The sequence below is a fragment of the Pan troglodytes genome, chromosome 3 (genome assembly GCF_028858775.2).
Source record: "Pan troglodytes isolate AG18354 chromosome 3, NHGRI_mPanTro3-v2.0_pri, whole genome shotgun sequence".
NCBI lineage: Eukaryota > Metazoa > Chordata > Mammalia > Primates > Hominidae > Pan > Pan troglodytes.
Genome location: NC_072401.2, coordinates 139127603 through 139148687, shown reverse-complemented (window position 1 = coordinate 139148687; position 21085 = coordinate 139127603). Strand labels below are relative to the sequence as shown.

The following is a 21085-nucleotide window of genomic DNA, read 5'->3' as shown; positions in this document are numbered from 1 at the left end:
TGAATGCATAAATGAGTAAATGAGCAATTAGAAATAACTCAGGATATAGTATCTTCAAAATTTATCAAACGTTTCTTGGACTTGGAGTAGGCAGAAATGGAGAGTTGTAAAACAGATGTTTTACAATGTCTCAGTTTCATTTCAAGTGTTGGTTTTGAAATTCTTAATAAAAATGCATGAGTAGCAGCATAAAAATATGATTCAGTATTTCCTTCCTTGAGGGCTTCTTTGTATTTATAGATAACTATATGCCTTGTAACCAGTAAATTCTGGCTGAGTTATAGGTTGTTTTAAAGAAAGTATTCTAGAAATACAAGATGGTTTTTGTTTACTTCTTATTCTTAGCTTTCTATCTTGTGTGTATATAGAATACTTTTGTATTGTTCCATATAATTCAGGTGAGACAGTTATTAATTTTCTTAATCTGAAATTTGAATTGCGTCACAGTAACATTTTGATATCAAAATAATTCTGAAAATCCTAACTTTATATAGCTTAAAAGTACTTTGTCATTGTTGTTGCATCTATTATTTAAAACAAAACTCTGTAGAACAAATGTTATTAACATACATAAAAAATGAGGCTCAAAAATGTTTAAAAAACTTGTTAAGTCACGCAGTTATTGAGAGACAGGGGCAGTAATAAAACTCCAATCAGACTGTAAACTTCATGTTTATTCTTCCACATGACAGCTATCTTTCCCTACGAATGCATATCTTTCTTTATAAATACATATCACCTATGATCAGCAAAGAGAATTTTACCATGACTTTGAAATTAATAATTTGTTTTTCCTATGCTGTGCTACATTTTGTAAAACCAGTCAAATGTCTTAACAGATATTTTATAGAACTATCAATTGGATGATAGCCACCATGTACGTATTTTTGAAAACAATACTGCAGCTTCTCAGCTACTTTAGGTCATATGGAAGACAGAAAAAAGTATTAGACATAGATGCTGCATTTGATGAGATTAAGTTGTATTAATTTTGATTCTCCAAGTATTTGTTGTTTCATGCTACATAAAAAAAGCACTGTGGCCCAGCCAAGAGAAACACAAAGCATGCCAATGTGCTTGCACTTGAACTGGTGAAACAAATTTTAAGTACATGACATTTCCAAATAAGAGCACAGAGCAGTGTGTGAATACTTGAAAAAAAATCCTGCTGGAAATAGGGTATTGCTGTGGAAATTCAGAAGAGGAATAGATTAGTATGAATAGCAGTGGATGATGTGGAATTTGAGTTATACTTTAAAAGTCAGAAGGTAGAAGAAGGCTAGGTAGATAACGGAATGAGTTGGCAGTCTATGGTAGGAACATCTCACTAATATCTCTTCTTAGGGACTTCAGAGAATTTATTTTAGAATATCTCTTAAGTATGAAAGAATCATAAATCAATTACAAAGCACTATGAGATAATATATACTATTAAATTGTATCGATGCTTCAGCATATAAAGTTGTAAAACCTGGGTTCCTTTAGAATTAGGCACTAATGTTAAATATTGTGCTATTCATATATCTTTAATGAGTATGCTTTCCTACACAATATTGCATCTCTTTAGGTCAGCTTTCGGTCCAGTGACTCACTCACAGAAACTCCAAGACAGATTAAACTAGCAAGAGTTGAATATCTGAATTTCCAAAATTATGAGGCTACAAAAAGAAGCATAGGTACTCATAAGACAAACTTATTCACTAATTAGTTACCTATTTATAAAATTAGCCCCCAAATGGTCTTAATATATTTGTAGAGCTATACCTTGATAATTGCAAACTGTTTTACACTGCTGAAAATGCAGTGGAAAATAATGCAAATAGATTGCTAAGTGAAATATGCCAATTTGAAAAGAAATATAAAATTTCATGAAATCAACGAAAATGTTGGAGAATATTTCAGATTGCACGTGGACTTTTAGTATACATATGTAGAGACATGTATAATTCTCTATGTTTATATATAAAAATGGGTATATATATACAAACTATAATTTATACATAAAAAGTTGGTTTGGGCATATTTCATTTTAATATTCACAGTTTTACAAATGACTTAACAGTTCATGAAATTTTATAATATGTAACGAGGATATTCTACCATAGAAGCATATGTTGTTTTATTGATTAAATAAAATTAAAAATTGATTTATTGGTTATAGATGTAGTGTGTGTAACCTATCTAAGAAGGAATTGGAAGAATTTGAATAGTACACACTTAACCTATTTTCCAATATTTACATTATAATTATTTATTTGATAATTGCCTTTGGGAAGCAGAAAAAACATAAGAATGCATTCCTTATAAATGTCAAGAGGCTCACCTATATATTTATGAAAAAATAATTTGCTAACCTTATCTGTCCTATTTTGTGACAGGGTTAAATCATACCCTAGTGGTCTTAAAAAATACTTTTTATCATCAACTGTCTAACACTAATAAAATTACGGAGCGCGTGCCTCTGTGTGCATGTGTGTGTGTACACATGTACATGTGTGTAAACTTATTTTTATCTCCTGTGAAATCTGAGTTATCTTTAAAGCTTCCAGAGTAGGGATTATATGGAATTGGCGTTCAGTAGAATATGCCAAATTAAACCGTTTTTTATAATAAGCTCTTTTATTTTAATACACCGTTGTATTAAAGGTGTGCTAAACCTTTAATACACCTTTATGTTAAGTGCAAGAGCACTTAAGAGCACTCAAGTGTAAGTGCTCTTTGGGGAGCACTCCTCAAGGCATTAGCAGCCCCAACATCAGCCAGACACCTTTGTGTATTAAAATAAACATATTTCGCAAATACTCATATAATACTATTTTAGGTGCTATGTGCTTACAAATATTAATTCATTTAATTTTATAACAAGGCATAAGATACTTTCTATTCTCATCTTCATTTTACAGACCATGAAACTGAAGCACAGAAAGATAAAGCAATTTATATGAGGTCATAAAGTTAGTAAAGGGCAAGTTCAAACACAGGCATCTGGCTCCAGTGACTTTTCCCTAAATCATCAACCAGTTATTTGATCTGGTAGTTTACTTTGAAAAGTAGTAAAATGAATTAAATTCCACTTTCTTCTCTTACTACAGATTAAAGTTAGGACCAAATGCTGCTCAGAAATTCTTTTAATCTCAAAAGTAGTTGGCAAGTTTTCAGAGTTCATTTTCAAGGCCTGGTGTATGGTAAGTTTCCTTATAATGAGTTCTTTAACATGTTTCACTTTACTTGGGTGACAGCTTCAGGGAAATATTATGACCCTGTTTCTAAGACTGATCTTTCTATTTAGCTTCATAAATTGCTTGATGTCAGCAAGGACATAAATATAATCTTTAGGTTTTGTGGAAGATGGTATCTTGAATAAATTTCCAAAAGCCTTTTAGAAAATAATGAACAACAAAACTGACTTTTCTTTGGTATTTATAGACAAGCACTAAAGGCAATGTCATCTACAAACTCAGAGGTAAATAACCTCAAAGAGGCTTTCAGCACACTCCAGAAGTATAGTAAGAAAAGCAGCAATCTGGGAAATTCTCAGTGATGAGGTTACCATAAGTATAACCCAAAGTTCAGCAACAACCCTCTAGTTTCTGATCATGTTCTTTGCAATCCAGGGGCTGTTCTAAACTGTCATCACACTCCTCAAGCCATTAGCAACCTCAACATCAGCAAGTGATATGCCCTACTTCTCCCCAGATAAATTATGATATTGAGGATGACCTTTTCTTCCCTGCTTCTGCCCCTGGACTTTGCATACAACCAACTCTGCCCATCAGGGAGGTGTAACTGTGGCTAAAACTTCATGTGCTAAAAATTCCTTCCCTATTTATCCTCCTATGTCTTGCCCACCAAATTTTTGTCTTCCTATTTCTCTTTAACCCTTTCCTTTTCAGTGATTTCTTTCCTTTGGAACGTAAACATATTTCTTTACCTCAAAAGTCAAACCCCTGACTTGATCCTGTAGTCTCCTCTAACTATCTTTCTCTTTCTTTCCACTTATGCTTCTGGAAATGTTGTCATAATTTTCTGTCATGTTTTTCTCTTCCCATTGAATTTTGATTCTTCTGCTGTGTGGATTTCCTCCTTGAAATCTTCAGTGAAACAACTGAACATTCAGAGCTATTTCATTTTCAAAGATTCTCACATGTGAGTATTCCTCTTTCTGAATATAATCCCCTTTCTATCTCTTTAATTTTGTTCTTCCATCAAAACTTCTCTTTCAACACAGGCTGAGATTAAGGTTTATTTCTTATGGCTTCTGAGACATCTCTCCCTAAGAGAGCAGAAAGGCTTATTCATGTTAATATGTCCAAATCAAACCCACCACACAGATGTACTCTCAAACCTACATCTTTATTTCCTATCTCAGCTAATGAGATAACAATCTCTCCCTCTCCCAAAGTAGAGACCTTGGATCCATCTTTAATTGTTTCCTAACTCTAATTATTAAATCCAATCATACACCAAAAAATGATGTTCTTAATACTCTCTCTTTCATTTGTGCACTCCTTCTTTGTCATATCTCTCCTGGACTAAAATAATAGTTTCTTGCAGGGTGTTGAATAGTGTCCCCTAAAAAATCATGTCCACCTGGAACCTCAGAATGTGACCTTATTTGGAAATAGGGTGTGCAGATGAAATTAATTAGGGATCTCAAAATGAAGTCACTGTATTATTATTGTAGATTATTATGTACACTAAGTTCAAGGACTGACGTCCTTATAAAAAGAGAGAGTACACACACAGCCAACAGAGAGAAGAAGGTCATACGAAGACACGCAGAATTTGGACTTATGCGGTCACAAGTCAAGGAGTGCTTGGAGCTACCGGGAGATGGAAGAGTCAAGGCAGGATTTTCCCTGGAAGATTTGGAAGGAACGTATTTCTCCTGAAACCTTGATTCTAGCCTTCACTAATGACAGAGAATAAATTTCTGTTCTTTTAAGCCACTCAGTTTGTGGTACTTTGTCTTACAGAAACCCTGGGACACTAATAAATTTCCTAAGTGGTATACATAACATCTTCTAACATTATGATTCTATGGAATGCTTTGATAATCAGCTAAAAGTTATCAGCTGTCTCCCAGGAAAGATGCACAAACATACATATTCAACATTTTGTGTTCAATTTTTCAAGTTTCCAGGATTTCCAGGGCCTCTCTACAGATCCTCTTCGTATCTACACAGCTGATTGTGAACTCTGTTCTTATACAATGTATCCAAAGTAAATTAACTACAATACAACTCTGATTATGCCATTCCAAATTATAAATATTAACATCCTTTCTGAACTACAAGACCCTCTACAGTATGACTGCATTTGTACATACTGCAGCTTTCCTGCTGAACCATCCTTTGTTTTTATCATACCAAACACATACGTTTCCAGGACACACTATGCCTCTGTGCCTTTGCACATGCTATGCGCTGCCTGGGACTCCCTAACTTCCATCTGCACATAACCTTCTAATGAATTTCCAGGCATTCTGGAAGTTTTATATCACTCATTTTATCTATGAATCAAATGATCTCACTGACAAAGTATTATGTTGCTTTTACAACATGATTCAAGTCCTTGACTGTGACGTATTCCTGAAATACAAGGTGCTTTATTTTGAGTGTAAGAAATTTTTAATTATAATATTATATTGTAATATGTGGTTTAGATTTCTATATGCATGCATCATATTTCCAATTTCTTACAGAAAAGAATTATTATAATTGTATAATATATAATGTATAACACTAAATATACTATAGTGTTAAAACTATAGGCTTTTATTTCAATTGGTGAAGATTAAAATCTTAGAATCATGATCTGTGGGCATTCTGACCTTGACTAAATGCATACACTTTATGTATCTAAGCTTTCTTCACTGTAAACTGGTAAAAATGCACTGAACTCAAAAAATTGTGAGGATCAAAGAAAAGTCTAAAACTTTAGTACAGCATCAGGTATGTAGTAAGAATTAACTTTACAGTAGTTATATTTAGCAAATCTTATTAGTTTATACATTTATAAGACTATAGCAACATGTCTTAGTTTATAAGTAATACCTCAAACCCTTTATTTTCCTGGTAATTTATCCACTGAAGAAGGTGAGCTTTGTTGACTGCATACTCATGGTTCAGTTCGATGTGGTCATTTTTCTCTTTACATTCTGCTAAATGGCTGCTGGATTTAGAGATTTTCATCCCTTTGACATGATTATAGATGATTATAGATAATATCTGGAAAGATCTATTAAAAATGCTATCTGGTTGTCTACCTTTTTGTGATTTTAGTAGCCATTAATGCTACTACTTGTATCTATTAATTCATTGGCGGTTGCAATATGAAAGTATTCTAATGCTATCACTTCTCTTTTTTATTATTATCTGAGATGTTGTTATACAGAGACACATTCCAGCATCAATTATGTGGTAATCCAGTGGTTGATATGGGAAGGCAGTGTGAATGTTTATTTTTTTGAATGAATCTAAAGGGGACTGGTTTGTTTTAAAATAAAATTATGAACACATGGCTTTACACATGTTTGATGGGTTTAAGTCCTTTGCAATTGTTATCAACATTTAAGCTCAAATTATTCCATCCGCAGCCAATGGAAACCTCTTGAAGTTGGCACCTGAGTTCCTTTGGCATAACCCTATTAAATCTTTGACAATTTTTTTGTTATCTGGTATAAGATGTGGCTCATATTGAACATGTCCTGCTCCAGAACTGGAATTAGCCATTTCTTTTTCAGGAAACACTGTTTTATTTTAGTGGGAATGTTACATAAGATCTTTGAACCAGATACAAGAGATATTTACTGTTAACGATTTGGTCATGGTTTCTAGGCCCTTTCAGTGGACTGAGCAAGGAAACAACTGCACTTGTATGCAAAGATAACAAACCTTATGAGATCATATTGATTCCAATTCAAAATCGGGACCACAGAGCCTTTATTTTACCTCTTCTCAATGACATCTAAGCATCCTTCCTTTCATAGCAAGAATCCTGGTTCTCAAGGATACACATAACTGCTTGCTTGTTTTAAGCCTATATTACACATGCCAGTTGCAAAATAATCACATTAATGCTATTATTAATATAATTATAAAAACATGAATAACTTTTGCATTTATTTTCCCTGTTCTTCCGTCATTTAAAAACAATTATCCTATATTTAAAAGAGTACATGACCAGGGCCTACTATGCTCACTCCTTCTTAAACCGCATTTAGTTTTCATTTCAGATCTTTGCGCTCATTTATGTATTGATGTCTCTCTAGTTGTTTTGGTTATATAAAGTATATGTTCTCGTCAATCACTTAGGAAGTCCTCAAGGAACAACATTCTCTAATTCTTTCATGTTATTAATAACAACAGTTTTTCTGTGTTCTTAATACTCAAAAGTCGGTTTTTCTGAATATAAAATTATTTGCTCACTTTCTTTCCTTGGTTTTCTTTAATAAATTTCTAATTTTATTCAGCATAAACCACTGTTGTTAAAATGTCTAATGATAGGTCTGGGCACGGTGGCTCAAGCCTGTAATCCCAGCACTTTGGGAGGCCAAGGGGGGCGGATCTCCTGAGGTCAGGAGTTTGAGATCAGCCTGGCCAACATGGTGAAACTCTGTCTCTACTAAAAATACAAAAATTAGCATGGCATGGTGGCACGTGCCTGTAATCCCAGCTACTGGGGAGACTGAGGCAGGAGAATCACTTGAGCTGGGGAGACAGAGGTTGCAGTGAGCCGAGATAGCACCACTACACTCCAGCCTGGGCCACAGAGCACGACTGTCTCAAAAAAAAAAAAAAAAAGAAAGAAAAAAAAAGAATGCCTAATGATAAATTGTACATTTATATTTTTAAGGCCCCAAATATTTTTTCTTTTTTAGAAAGACCAATAATTTTATGAGACTATGTCTTGATGTTGGGGTCTAGTGTGCTTCCTCAACATGTAGATTAAAATCTTTCATTTCAGGGAAAGTTTATTGTTCTGTAATGTTTACGTGGATTAATTACTTTTTGTGGTTAGCCTGTTCTCCCATTTTAGTTGTCTTCTTAGGGACCCCAACTATTCTTATGCTGGTTAGTTTTTATCATTATTTTCTTAATAACTTTTGATATTTTGATCTGCTTTATTGAGTACATCTTAAGAGTATGCTGTAATTGTCTGTAGGGATCTTATTCTCTTTTTTCTTTCTGTAATTTTGTATAGGGTTTGACCTCAAACTTTTCTCTTGTTTATTTTTGTGTAAGACTTTCTTGGAAGTTTAGAATTAGGAAACATTGTAACTTCACAGGGGTTCTGTTCTCTCTCTGTCTCTTGCTCTCTCATGGTGACATAAAATTACATGACAGCTTGTTTTCTGTGATTTCCTGGCTCTGAAGGCTCCAACATTTTGATGGAACGTTTCACCTTTTTTCTGATATTCGTATCTTGTTCCATTTTGATTTTGCTCACAGCATTGTCCGTTTCTTAGAAAGGAATCCTGATAGGTCACTCTTTAGGGTGCATAGAGGCGGAGCTTCTCCAGCCCCTTCGGTCATTCTTACTGTCAGCCCCCTGCACTCACCTGCTGTAAAGCGCTGCCCCCTTCCATCCTAGTTTCATCCCTGCACACTTCCAAGTTTATGTCTTCGTCTTTTCTGGTGCCTTGGACGCTACTCTGTTGATTCTGTTTTTTGCTTCCCACATAGTTGCAAGTACTTTGTAGGATTTGTTTATTCCAGTCAAGATTTTGGTGTTCCTAGGCGTATCTTGCGGCCTAATTTTGTTGTAAATGTTGCCCAGTGATTTTGATTTTACGGTTGAGTTTTCTACTGTTATATTAGTTTCCTATGGCTGCCGTAACAATTTACAACAAATTCAGCCACTTGAAACAACACTTTATTGTCTTAGAGATCTGGAGATCAGAAGTCCAGAATCAGTCTCACCGGGATAAAACCAAGGTGTCTGCAAAGCTGTATTGCTTGTGGGTATTGCCTTTTCCAGTTGCCAGGCTGCCAGAGTTCCTGACCTCCTGGACTTTTTCTTCATCCTTCAAAGGCAGTAGCGTAGTGTCTTCATAGTTTACTTTGACTCTGACACTTCTGTCTCTCTCTTTCCTCGTGATTATATTGAGCCCACTGGATAATCCAGGATAATCCCCCATCTCAATATCTTTAATTTAATCATATCTGCAAAATCCCCTTTGCCACATAATTTAACATATTCACAGGTTTTAAGGATTAGGTTATAAACATCTGTGGGGGGTCTTTGTTTTGTCTACCACAGTGGGTATTCAGTAAGATTTTTTAAAGTTGCTGCCACCATCTTCCAAAAATCCTTGCCTGAACTATTATTTATTTTTTCATTATAACTAAATACTGATGTACACTGAAATTTTGAAAGAAGAATTTTGAATATCACAATTCTATCATGCTTCTCTTAAATATAAATTTCTGTCTGATGCAATATGTGCTATTTTATCATATCTTACACCTGGAAATATTTTAAGCAAGGATATGAAAAGTGAGATGCTAAATGTTGTTGTGTGTGTGTTTGTGTGTGTGTTCATGTTTATGTGTGTTTACAAACTTTTGACTCTGACATGGTTAAGATACTTTACTATAAGAAGATAGATTTAAATGAAACAAGCAGAGTGATTAAAGTTTGCAAGTCACTAAATAATGCCCATGAAAAATCATTTCATCTGCATGTGGGTCATAGATGAATGGCAATGGAAAAGCTATGCCTCCTATGTCTTGTCTGAATTAACGCTCTTCTGAAGAGGGACGTGGAAGTCATTCAGGCTTGCACATTCTTTAATTTCTTTTATTAAGGCCTGCACAAAGTCAGTGTAGCTAGAAGGCAATACACAGGCTTTCAGAAACTACAAAGTGTAACAGCTGGTCCCAATTACCCTCTGCAGTGTGACCATATGCACAAATGTTCAACTTTCTTTTTAAGTTCATGAATTAAAAAAAAAATGAATTCCTTGTAAAAACTTGAGACGTGCTATGTTCTTTGCATACATTTATTCATACAAACTTTTAACCTTCTAGTTATAATCAAATGTGTGGAGAAAGTAGCTCAAATAAGACAGTGTTTAAGCTGGCAGAACAGAAATATTTTTAACTTTAAATTAAACATACAATGCAATAGTTTTTAAAAAGTTATCTTCCTAGAACAAAACACGTTTCCAGAAGCATGGAGTTTTAAAAGATTCATTTAATGAAGAAATTGAGTAATCTTGCATTAAGCATAAAGGCAGATAGGTAACTTTTATATCAGCTGATTAAGACTAATGAGATTTGGCATTTCCAACTCCAGTGACCTTTATGAAAATCATAGGCTGTTTCTTAAATTCATCATATTGAACTAGAGATAACAAATATACATGCTGAATTGACCTTTTTAATCACAATCTGAAGTTGAAAATTACACCTTTTGATCTTCTTGGTTTGAAGTTCAAAGTAGGTGTTTAATACTACAGAGGGCTCAGTTAATTTGAATTCTTAACTTTTTGTACGAACCATTATGCTTAAGGTCCATTGATATTATCTGTCGTAATGAGTGAAATGTAGCTAGCACCAATAAGGTGGCATTCATTAACACTGAAACTTATTACCTAACATGTATCACAATTGTATATATCTTATTTTCTTAAGTGGGAATATAGCAACTTGTACAGTGTAGGAATATGCATCAACTCTTTAAGTTAGTGACAAAATGATAATAAAATGCATCTTCTGATCAACTAAATGACATTATGGATAGGTAAGGAGAAATTATGTGCTGTTTTGAAAGTAGAATGTTTACCATATTTAAGAAATGAACCATGTGAATAAGAATGGAGAGTATGTTTATAAAGGTTAGAAGTTACCTAATCTCCCTGTCTTATAAATTTTTACAATTTTAAACAAATGTGTTTCTCTGAAAAAAAAATTTAAGTAGCTATTCAGGAGCATACATTTGTAGCTGCAATTATATATTATAAAAATAATGGTAAAATGGATCCTGCTTAAAATATCCCTAGTGTTAATTATGATTTATTAGTTTGCATAGTCTAGAAAAGGAGAAATATAATGATCAAACCTCCTTTCCAAACGCATTTTATTATAGTTACTATTAATTTGGAGGCCAGGAAGTGAAAATAAATTGCTGGAAGGCAAATGAATTCCCATTTGTGTGGTATGGGCTTTTTCCATTTGCACAGTTTCATCATCATAACAAAACATATTAATATGCATACTGTTTGTATGACATTTTGTTAAACTGGATGAATGAATATTTATCAAAATCCAACTATCTAAACTTTATTAGGGCCAGGCATGGTGGCTCATGCCTGTAATCCCAGCACTGTGGGAGGCTAGGGCGGGCGGATCGCTTGAGGTTAGGAGTTCGAGACCAGCCTGGCGAAAACCCTGTCCCTCCTAAAAATACAAAAATTAGCTGGGTGTGGTGGCTCATGCCTGTAATCCCAGCTACTCTGGGAGGATGAGGCAGGAGAATCACTTGAGCCCGGGATGTGGAGGCTGCAGTGAGCCCAAATTGCACTACCACACTCCAGCCTGGGCGACAGAGCAAAACTCTGTCTCAAAAAAATAAATAAAATTAAAAAAAAAACTTTATTAGAACATTTCACTGACTTTTCACTATTGACAGAATCAAACATTAGTTATCCAAATGGTACTAACCTGTCCTAGGAATAGAGTTTAAAAGTGTTTCAACCACCTAATGATACCACATTCTGGCGTTGTGATAAAACATGCTTCTCTAATTTCTTCAATATCTAAAGTACTAACCCATTTGAAAGGATCAGACATAATACCATGCACAAGACTAGAAACGTTTTCTGCATATTTTCTGATATGTTGAATTTTTATTTAGTTTTTATAACTAAAGGGCTATTTTACTTAATACAAATTTCACCTGTAGGTTGTTAACAATCACTTAACCTCTTTAAACTTTTTGCTGTTCTAAAACTAAAGAATAACTAAGATTGCTCCAGCTATGTTAGTCTATGATCTGTAAAACTCAGTACAACTCTGAAAGTTGAAAAGGCCCTTCAATCATCAGCTGAATCTTTCAGCATGCAACAGAAGTATGAACATTAATGATCTATTTAAGATTCACTGTCAGAAATATTTTAGGCTGACAGAAAACCATCTAATATTTTATGTCGGTATATTTTAGTAATAGATGATGACACAACTTCAACTAATGTGTCAAGCACAATATTTAATATTCTTCTGGGAAGATTATTTCAAATTATAAATCAAAATCAAAATAAACAACAGTGCTTCACTTGAAAATCATAAATATCTGTCAAATGCCAATGAATGGTTTATTATGCAGAAGTCAAATATTGATAGATGGAGTGACTTGTACATTTGTTATAGCTATTTTCAAATCTGTCCATTCCTAGAAGACCCTCAATGTGATCAATAAGCATATTAATAGGGCAACTAAGAACTGTAGGAAACCATTTTTTATTTTTTCACCTCTACTACTCTCTTCCACATTTTTTGTTATAAAGTGTTCTGTTTCCTATTTGTAATATATTTCAAACAGAGACTTAAACTTCTCATAGCCTAAAGGAAAAACAAAAACTTTTGGAATAGCTGTAGTTGTAAGTCAAGGGTACAAGGGGGAAAATAGTTGCTTGCATCTTATCTCTTCCTCTAAACATTCAGGCAAGACCCATTCACGTTGATGAGGACAGAACAGCTCGAGCCTCTTGGCAACTCTATGCTATCATTGCATCTCATTGCAAAGCAGACAATATTTATGCTTACATTCTGAAAAAAGAAAAGAAAAGAATACCTTTGATAAAAGATATCTGCATTAGAATTACTGAATTATCCAATCTGTGTACTGTTGATCTTCATCACTTCATTCTGATTTACTTTTACCCTATGATTGAACAAATCAAACAGTTATTGGTGTAATCCTCTCCCACTTTTTTAATCTAGTAAAGGAGAAATGGATGCCCTGCACCTCTTAACTCACAAATATACAAACTACATGGCATTAAATTACATTGATTTTGAAATAATGTTAATAATGCGACATGATTCATATAATTTAAGAGGCTAAGGCATCACATTGTTGGCAACACATGAAAAAGTTAATGTTATTATTGGGGTCAAATAGAACCTCCACTTGAAAGTACCTTTTTCCAGTTGATCTTGAATTCTCTATATTCTCTCTATGTACAAAAATGAAAATGATTAATTTGCACATATGCTTTAGGCAACAGTAGGGTATATCTCATTATATAATTTTCATAGCATTGATGGATGAGAAACATAGAGGTAAAATGCCAGTAGTAGTATAAGAGAAGTAGCTTTATTATAGAATAAAATTTCATATGAATCTTGTGAATGAAGAATTCAGTGTGTATGTCTATATATGTGCATGTGTCTCTGAAAATGATTTATGAGTGAACCTTAAAGAATAACACAAAGTGGACATATAGCATCCATATAAAACATTCCACCCCACCTCTCCCAGGCTGGAGAGCAAATGCATGTTTTATCTACCTGCCTATGTTAAAATTTTAGTTTCACTGGAGTCATCATAAACAGTTTTGAGTGTACACTAGTATAGTGGACCATCGTTATTCAGGTTAATAAATTCTTCACTCACAATTGGTTGGGTAGGGATGGTGGTAGAAACTTAGCTAGCCAAGCTTCATCCTAAGAGTCTCAGAGTTACCATTGACAGTGGATGATCCTTCTTAGAAAGCAAAAAGAGAGAAAGGTTGGTGCTTGAGTAAACTTCCACAGGTATTATTTTTCTAGTTTTTCTATGAGGCTATGTATTTGGATCTATTTTGTGCTGTGTTGTATGTATGCCCTTTTTCCTCTGTACATGAGGAAAAACACAATTATCTACAGGCTGTTTGTTGAAGGAAAGGGGCTTTTGTTGTACACCTGGAAAAAATTACATGTATGAGGAGGAAATGTGGAGAGTTAAGAGTGGATAGGGACAGCATCAGAATAGACTTCCAGACTAATATTTAGTATGAATAACCCTCAGTATGGGAAAGTGTTTGATATTATTAAGCTCCAGTGCTTCTTGCAATGTTGATCTCTGTTATGTATTTGGCCAGCAGAATCAATGGCTATGTTTAAACATTTCCCTAGTGCAAAAAACCTTCTCATTCTAGAAAATTTCTGTCTTCAGGCCAGCTCCAATAGAAAGCCACACCAGGGGAGCTTTTAAGGGGATTTTCCTCTAGAACAACAACAACAAAAAAATCCATTAACAAGAATTAACTTGCTTCTGAGCCAATCCCAGGATAGACTGTTTCATTTTAATACATCAAAATGTGCTTAAATATAACCTGGGATTTTGAGGGTTGGGTGTTTAGTCTTAACCACTGCCCTGCTGGCCAAGCACTGTGTTGGTAATGAAGATGTTTCTGTGGGAAGAAAGAAGGGGAGATGTGATAATTGTGCTTCTAATTGACTCTAAGATTAGAATTCAATGCACTTTGGCTGGTGTAAACCTTAGCAAACATGATATTAGCATTTCCCTTCATAGACAACCTATGATCTAGTCCTTTAAACACAAAGAGTATAAGATGGGTGCACCATAGGTACAATCCCACACCAGTTATTTTGGAGGAAGTGGGCTTATCTGTTCATTCTAGTGAAAGAGTGTTGAGATGATAAAGTGCAAATGCAATTTGTTAAACATATGTGCTTTAGAACTCTTTCATGTTATAAATAGAACAGAGATAGTTTCTTTCACCTGGATTCAGTAGCTGAAGTAAAAAAATCTTGATTTGGTAATTAAGCAATAGCTTACAACTAAATGTCTATGAGTTGCTTTGCATTCTCTTTTTTGTAAAATGGTATTTTTTTCTTCCTTTCTCCTCTTATTCTTCCTCTTGTTAGTTCTCCTTCTTCCTTTTCTTGAACTACTGCTTTCCACGACCCTTCACTTTCTCCCCCTCCCTTTTCTTTTTCTTCTTTGTTGAATATCAATGGAAACATGTGTATGAGGGAGATTATATACACAGTGCCTATGGTAAATTTAAAACACCAATGTTAGTTAGAGAGTCTATTCGTTTTCTAGGGCTGCTGTGACAAATTACCACACACTTGATGGCTTAAAATAGCATTCATTTATTAACTCATAGTTTCTGCATGTCATGGGTTTCTGTAGGCATAGATATATCACAATTTCAGAAGTCAAGTGTGCTGGGATAATTCCTCTGATCAGTCTCACAAGACGAAAATCTAGGTGTCAGCAAGCCGGGCTCCCTTCGGGAGACTGTAGTGAGCATCCATTTTCTGATTTATGCAGGTAATTGGCAAAATTCAGTTCTGGGCAGTTGCAGGAGTGTGGGCAGTGTGGCTTGTCCTCAGCTTCCAGAGCTATCTGTGCTTTTTGGCTCATAGCCTGCATCTCTAAAGACAGCAATGGGTGGGAGAGTCCTTCTCTTGCCTCTTCTCTCCTGCCTCTTCTTTTGCCACATCTCTCTCATCTACTCTTTTGTTGTCTTCTTCTTTTTTTCTAACCACCTCTTCCTCAGAAAGGAGAAGGATGGAAAGTGGGTCTGGAGGAACAAATGGAAGACATCTAGCATACAATATTATCTCCTTTAAATAATTATTGTAAGGAACAAATTTTTAAAATGTATGTAAACCACTTCCATTTATAAAGGCACATGTGATTACACTGGGGTCCTACTGACAGCTCAGGATAATGTCCCTAATTTAAAGTCAGCTGATAAACAGCTTTAATTCCATATGCAAAATCCCCTTGTCAGGTAAGGTAACACATTCACAAGTATAATACTGGGAGATAAAGGTCATCTGGACCAAAATCCTGGCTATGATACTGTATTAGTCTGTTTTCAGGCTGCTGATAAAGACATACCTCAGATTGGGAAGAAAGAGAGATTTAATTAGACAGTTCCACCTGGCTGGGGAAGCCTCAGAATCATGGCAGGAGGTGAAAGGCACTTCTTACAAAGTGGCGGCAAGAGAAAAATGAGGAAGAAGCAAAAGCAGAAACCCATGATAAACCTATCAGATCTCGTGAGACTCATTCACTATCGTGAGAATAGCACAGGAAAAACCAGCCCCCATGATTCAGTTACCACCCCCTGGGTCCCTCCTACAACACAAGGGGAATTCTGGGAGATGCAATTCAAGTTGAGATTTGGGTGGGGACACAGCCAAACCATATCATACACTAATCTTGTTTTGTTGGCTTAATGACAGAGCATTAGCTTTAGGAACCAGACAGTTAGGAGATGAGTTTATAAACGTTTAGGGAAAATTAAAAAGTTTAATCTGGTCTTATAAGTCTGTAGCTAATAGAATGTCTGAAAGCAAAGCTAGGTTTTCTTTTTCAAGACTTTTGTATGTGTATGTGAGTGTGTGTCCAATTCGACATATGAATAATTGCTTGAGTTCCTCAAATTTTACTCGGTGGTGCATGAGTCATTTGGCTTGTGCCTGAAAAGAAATGTAATGTCTTGTTTTTGGTTAATCATTACAACCCTAGAAGAGCCTTCATGATACTTTCAAGAATGGTCAATTTAGGGTAACATGGCTTTCCATATGCTCACCAAATTTAATGTTATTATATGACATATATAAGTCTGCTTTATACAATATACAGATCAATTGAGCTTCAGAAAAATATAGTTGTCAAAATTAGACATGTAATTATTTAGAATAATCAATATTAAGCTTAATTTTCTTACTATACACTTTTATAGTGACTTTTTAATGAAGGCATTATTGTGTTGTTTCATATTCTTTGCAAGTAGTTTAATGACCACATAAATCTTTTCAATGTCGTAATATTATTTTCTTATCCAGCCCTTTACTCTTGAACATGTTATAGTTTGATTTTTTTTAGTTTTCTTTTAAAATATCAAAAGATATGCTATATTAAATCTCATTTGCAGGCACTGAGGTTTTTTCATTTTAAAACATTTTTTATTCTTTACTTATGATACATTTTAATATATAAGATTATTTGAGGAGGAATGATACATACTTTCTAGTTTTCTTTCAAAAAAAATTAATCAACATTATCACCAGTAATGTAGAAGAATATCAATTTCACAATATCTTACCAATATATGATTATCATTTTTTGAAGTTTTACCTATTTTGAAAAAAGCCCCTTTAAATATGGTAAACTTTACATTAGGTAAGTTCCTGCTCTTTAATATTATTTTCATGAGTTTTTTTTTGTTTTTTTGTTTCATTTTGTTGTGTTTTAATCAGGATTCTGGGAACAGAGACAAGACTAGATGGTTTCCTTGGGGAATTTTATATAAATATCTGCCCTGGGCTAAAAATAGTTATACATCCCAAAGGAAGTTGGTCAATTCAGGCTTAGAAATGACTAAATTGAACAATGTTAGTCACAGCCTGAACTATTAAAGTACTATCCTTTACATAAAAAAGATGTGCCTGACATTTTTTCAGCCTTAATCTAAAAAATGATGTTGAAAGGAATGAGATAATGTCTCTAAAAAGCTTTTGATTTATGATGGAAATAATCACAAAAACTATGCTATTATTATTTTGTTTTAAATTTAGCTAAAATGAAATATTACATAGGGATTTGCTCCTCTGTTTGATATGAAATTAATAAGCCCAACTTCTTTTTTATATGTTCTCCTCTCAAAAGCATAAAAATAGTAAAAAGTAATTTTTAAAATTAGTAAGCCAGGCAACAATAAAATATTACCTTTCTAATCAATTTCTTTATATATTAAGCATTTTTCTACACCTAAAACATAAATACATTTAAATACACTTCAGATACATTTATTTAACATTTACAATAAATGTGTCTGAAGTGTATTTAAATCTTCACTCTCAGCAAACTCATCATTTGTCTATCTATGTAGTCTAGTGTGGATGGTTGTCCTGAAGTTTTCTTTTTAACTAACTTGTTAATTTTAGTATAGTTTTATCTTAAAAGAACAGTTGCAAAGACAACACAGACATTCAATGATAGATGCAAAGACAGTTTGCAAAGACAATATATACCCAATGATAGATGCAGGAGGCAGATAAGGGGGGTACACGGAGAATCGCTGACCCGCCCCACAAGTGTTCACATCAGATCCATTTGTGCAGATGAGGGAACCACCCAGAGTCTTGTATGCACATGTCCATCATGGATTGGGGACCTGCCTGTGCACTGGGATGATGGAGTGGAGCCATGGGAGGATCACACCTTGTGCAAGGGAGAAGAACCTGGCCTCTTCGGCGCGTGTGTGGTGGCCTGGTATTCAAAGTGTGAGGTGTTGAGAACCCGTTGGCAGGACTCCCTCTCGCTTTGCTGAGTGCTTTCTTTCTCTTTTCCTTTTCACCCAATAAATTCTCTTCTGCTTACCCTTCAGTGTGTGTGTGTGCCTAATTTTTCCTGGTCATGACACAAGAACTAGGATTTAGCTGAACTAAGAAGCAAAAATTCTGTATTATCAACACACAATCTCTCCTCTTGTTAATAATTTACATTAGTATGGTATATTTATAACAACTAATAAACCAACATTGATAAATAACTGACAGAAGTTCATACTTTATTTAGATTTATTTGGTTTTTGTCTAGTGTCCTGTTTCTATTCCAAGATCCCACCCAGGTTTCAACTGTACTTTTAGTCACCTTATCTTACCAGGATCTTCTTAACTGAGACAGCTTCTTAGACTGTTCTTATTTCTAATAACCTTAACAGTTTTGATGAGTACCAACCAGGTATTTTGTAGAATGTCTATCAGTTGGTATTTGCCTCATGTTTTTCTCATCATCAGACTGGAGTTATGGGTTTTGGGAAGGAAGGGAGTCCACAGAGGCAGAGTGTCATTTTTATCACAGCATGTCAGTGGTATACACTATAATGTGATTTACCACTGCTGATGTTTATCTTGATCACCTGGTCAAGTGTCAGGTTTCTCCAGTGTAAAGACATTCTTTTCTTCCCCTTTCCATACCATACTCTTTCAAAGGAAGTCACCCTAAGTATCCCACTGTTAAGGAATGAGACTTATGTTCCACCTCTTTGAGAGTAAAATAGCTACATAAATTATTTGGAATTATTCTGCAAGGGAGATTTGTCTCTTCTGCCCCATTCATTTATTTATTCAATTATCTCTTTATATTAGTATGAATTCATTTGTATTATAATCCAATAATACTTTATTTTGTTGCTCAAATTGTTCTCTGACCCTTGAGAATTCTTTTCAGTTGGCTCCTGTGTACCTTTGACATATCTCCATCTCAAATTGTTCTCTGACCCTTGAGAATTCTTTTCAGTTGGCTCCTGTGTACCTTTGACATATCTCCATCATTGTGAGATATTTTTGTTATTTGAACATTTTCTTACTTTTGCATGCTACCAGATGCTCCAGCCCATCTTGTATATTCTCTGCCTCAGCCCTAGACTCTGCCATTTCTTTAAGCAACCCTAGAACCTTTAATTGGAGAATAATATTAGAAACCAAAGCTAGGAGGTAGATGCCCTGGAGTATTTTTGATATCTAAGTCTGTCCTACAGGCAGAAATTCTTGAAACCTTTATCCCATGTGTATCTTTGATTAAGTCCCAAGAGTCTCCCTCTGATGAATGTTTCCAGGTTTGTGCAAATACAGTCCTTAAGAGTGCATCACGCTACCTGACTTCAAACTATACTACAAGGCTACAGTAACCAAAACAGCATGGTACTGGTACCAAAACAGAGATATAGATCAATGGAACAGAACAGAGCCCTCAGAAATAACACTGCATGTCTACAACTATCTGATCTTTGACAAACCTGAGAAAAACAAGCAATGGGGAAAGGATTCTCTATTTAATAAATGGTGCTGGGAAAACTGGCTAGCCATATGTAGAAAGCTGAAACTGGATCCCTTCCTTACACCTTATACAAAAATTAATTCAAGATGGATTAAAGACTTAAACGTTAGACCTAAAACCATAGAAACCCTAGAAGAAAACCTAGGCATTACCATTCAGGACATAGGCATGGGCAAGGACTTCATGTCTAAAACACCAAAAGCAATGGCAACAAAAGCCAAAATTGACAAATGGGATCTAATTAAACTAAAGAGCTTCTGCACAGCAAAAGAAACTACCATCAGAGTGAACAGGCAACATACAAAATGGGAGAAAATTTTCGCAACCTACTCATCTGATAAAGGGCTAATATCCAGAATCTACAATGAACTCAAACAAATTTACAAGAAAAAAACAAACAACCCCATCAACAAGTGGGCGAAGGACATGAACAGACACTTCTCAAAAGAAGACATTTATGCAGCCAAAAAGCACATGAAAAAATGCTCACCATCACTGGCTATCAGAGAAATGCAAATCAAAACCACAATGAGATACCATCTCACCCCAGTTAGAATGGCAATCATTAAAAAGTCAGGGAACAACAGGTGCTGGAGAGGATGTGGAGAAATAGGAAGACTTTTACACTGTTGGTGGGACTGTAAACTAGTTCAACCATTGTGGAAGTCAGTGTGGCGATTCCTCAGGGATCTAGAACTAGAAATACCATTTGACCCAGCCATCCCATTACCGGATATATACCCAAAGGACTATAAATCATGCTGCTATAAAGACACATGCACACGTATGTTTATTGCGGCACTATTCACAATAACAGAGACTTGGAACCAAGCCAAATGTCCAACAATGATAGACTGCATTAAGAAAATGTGGCACATATACACCATGGAATACTATGCAGCCATAAAAAATGATGAGTTCATGTCCTTTGTAGGGACATGGATGAAATTGGAAATCATCATTCTCAGTAAACTATCGCAAGAACAAAAAACCAAACACCGCATATTCTCACTCATAGGTGGGAATTGAACAATGAGAACACATGGACACAGGAAGGGGAACACCACACTCTGGGGACTGTTGTGGGGTGGGGGGAAGGGGGAGAGATAGCTTTAGGAGATATACCTAATGCTAAATGACGAGTTAATGGGTGCAGCACACCAGCATGGCACATGTATACATATGTAACTAACCTGCACATTGTGCACATGTACCCTAAAACTTAAAGTATAATAATAATTAAAAAAAAAAGAGTGTGACCGTGGTT

General features: G+C 34.9%; 1 long non-coding RNA gene across 1 annotated transcript in view; it reads left to right on the top strand.

Moving 5' to 3' along the window:
• The window catches only part of LOC134809838 (uncharacterized), a 55313-nt gene that overhangs the window by 5426 nt on the left and 28802 nt on the right, over positions 1-21085 (top strand). The window contains exon 2 of the long non-coding RNA XR_010156397.1: positions 3093-3185. This is a non-coding gene — a long non-coding RNA (uncharacterized LOC134809838). The remainder of the gene's footprint in view (positions 1-3092; positions 3186-21085) is intronic.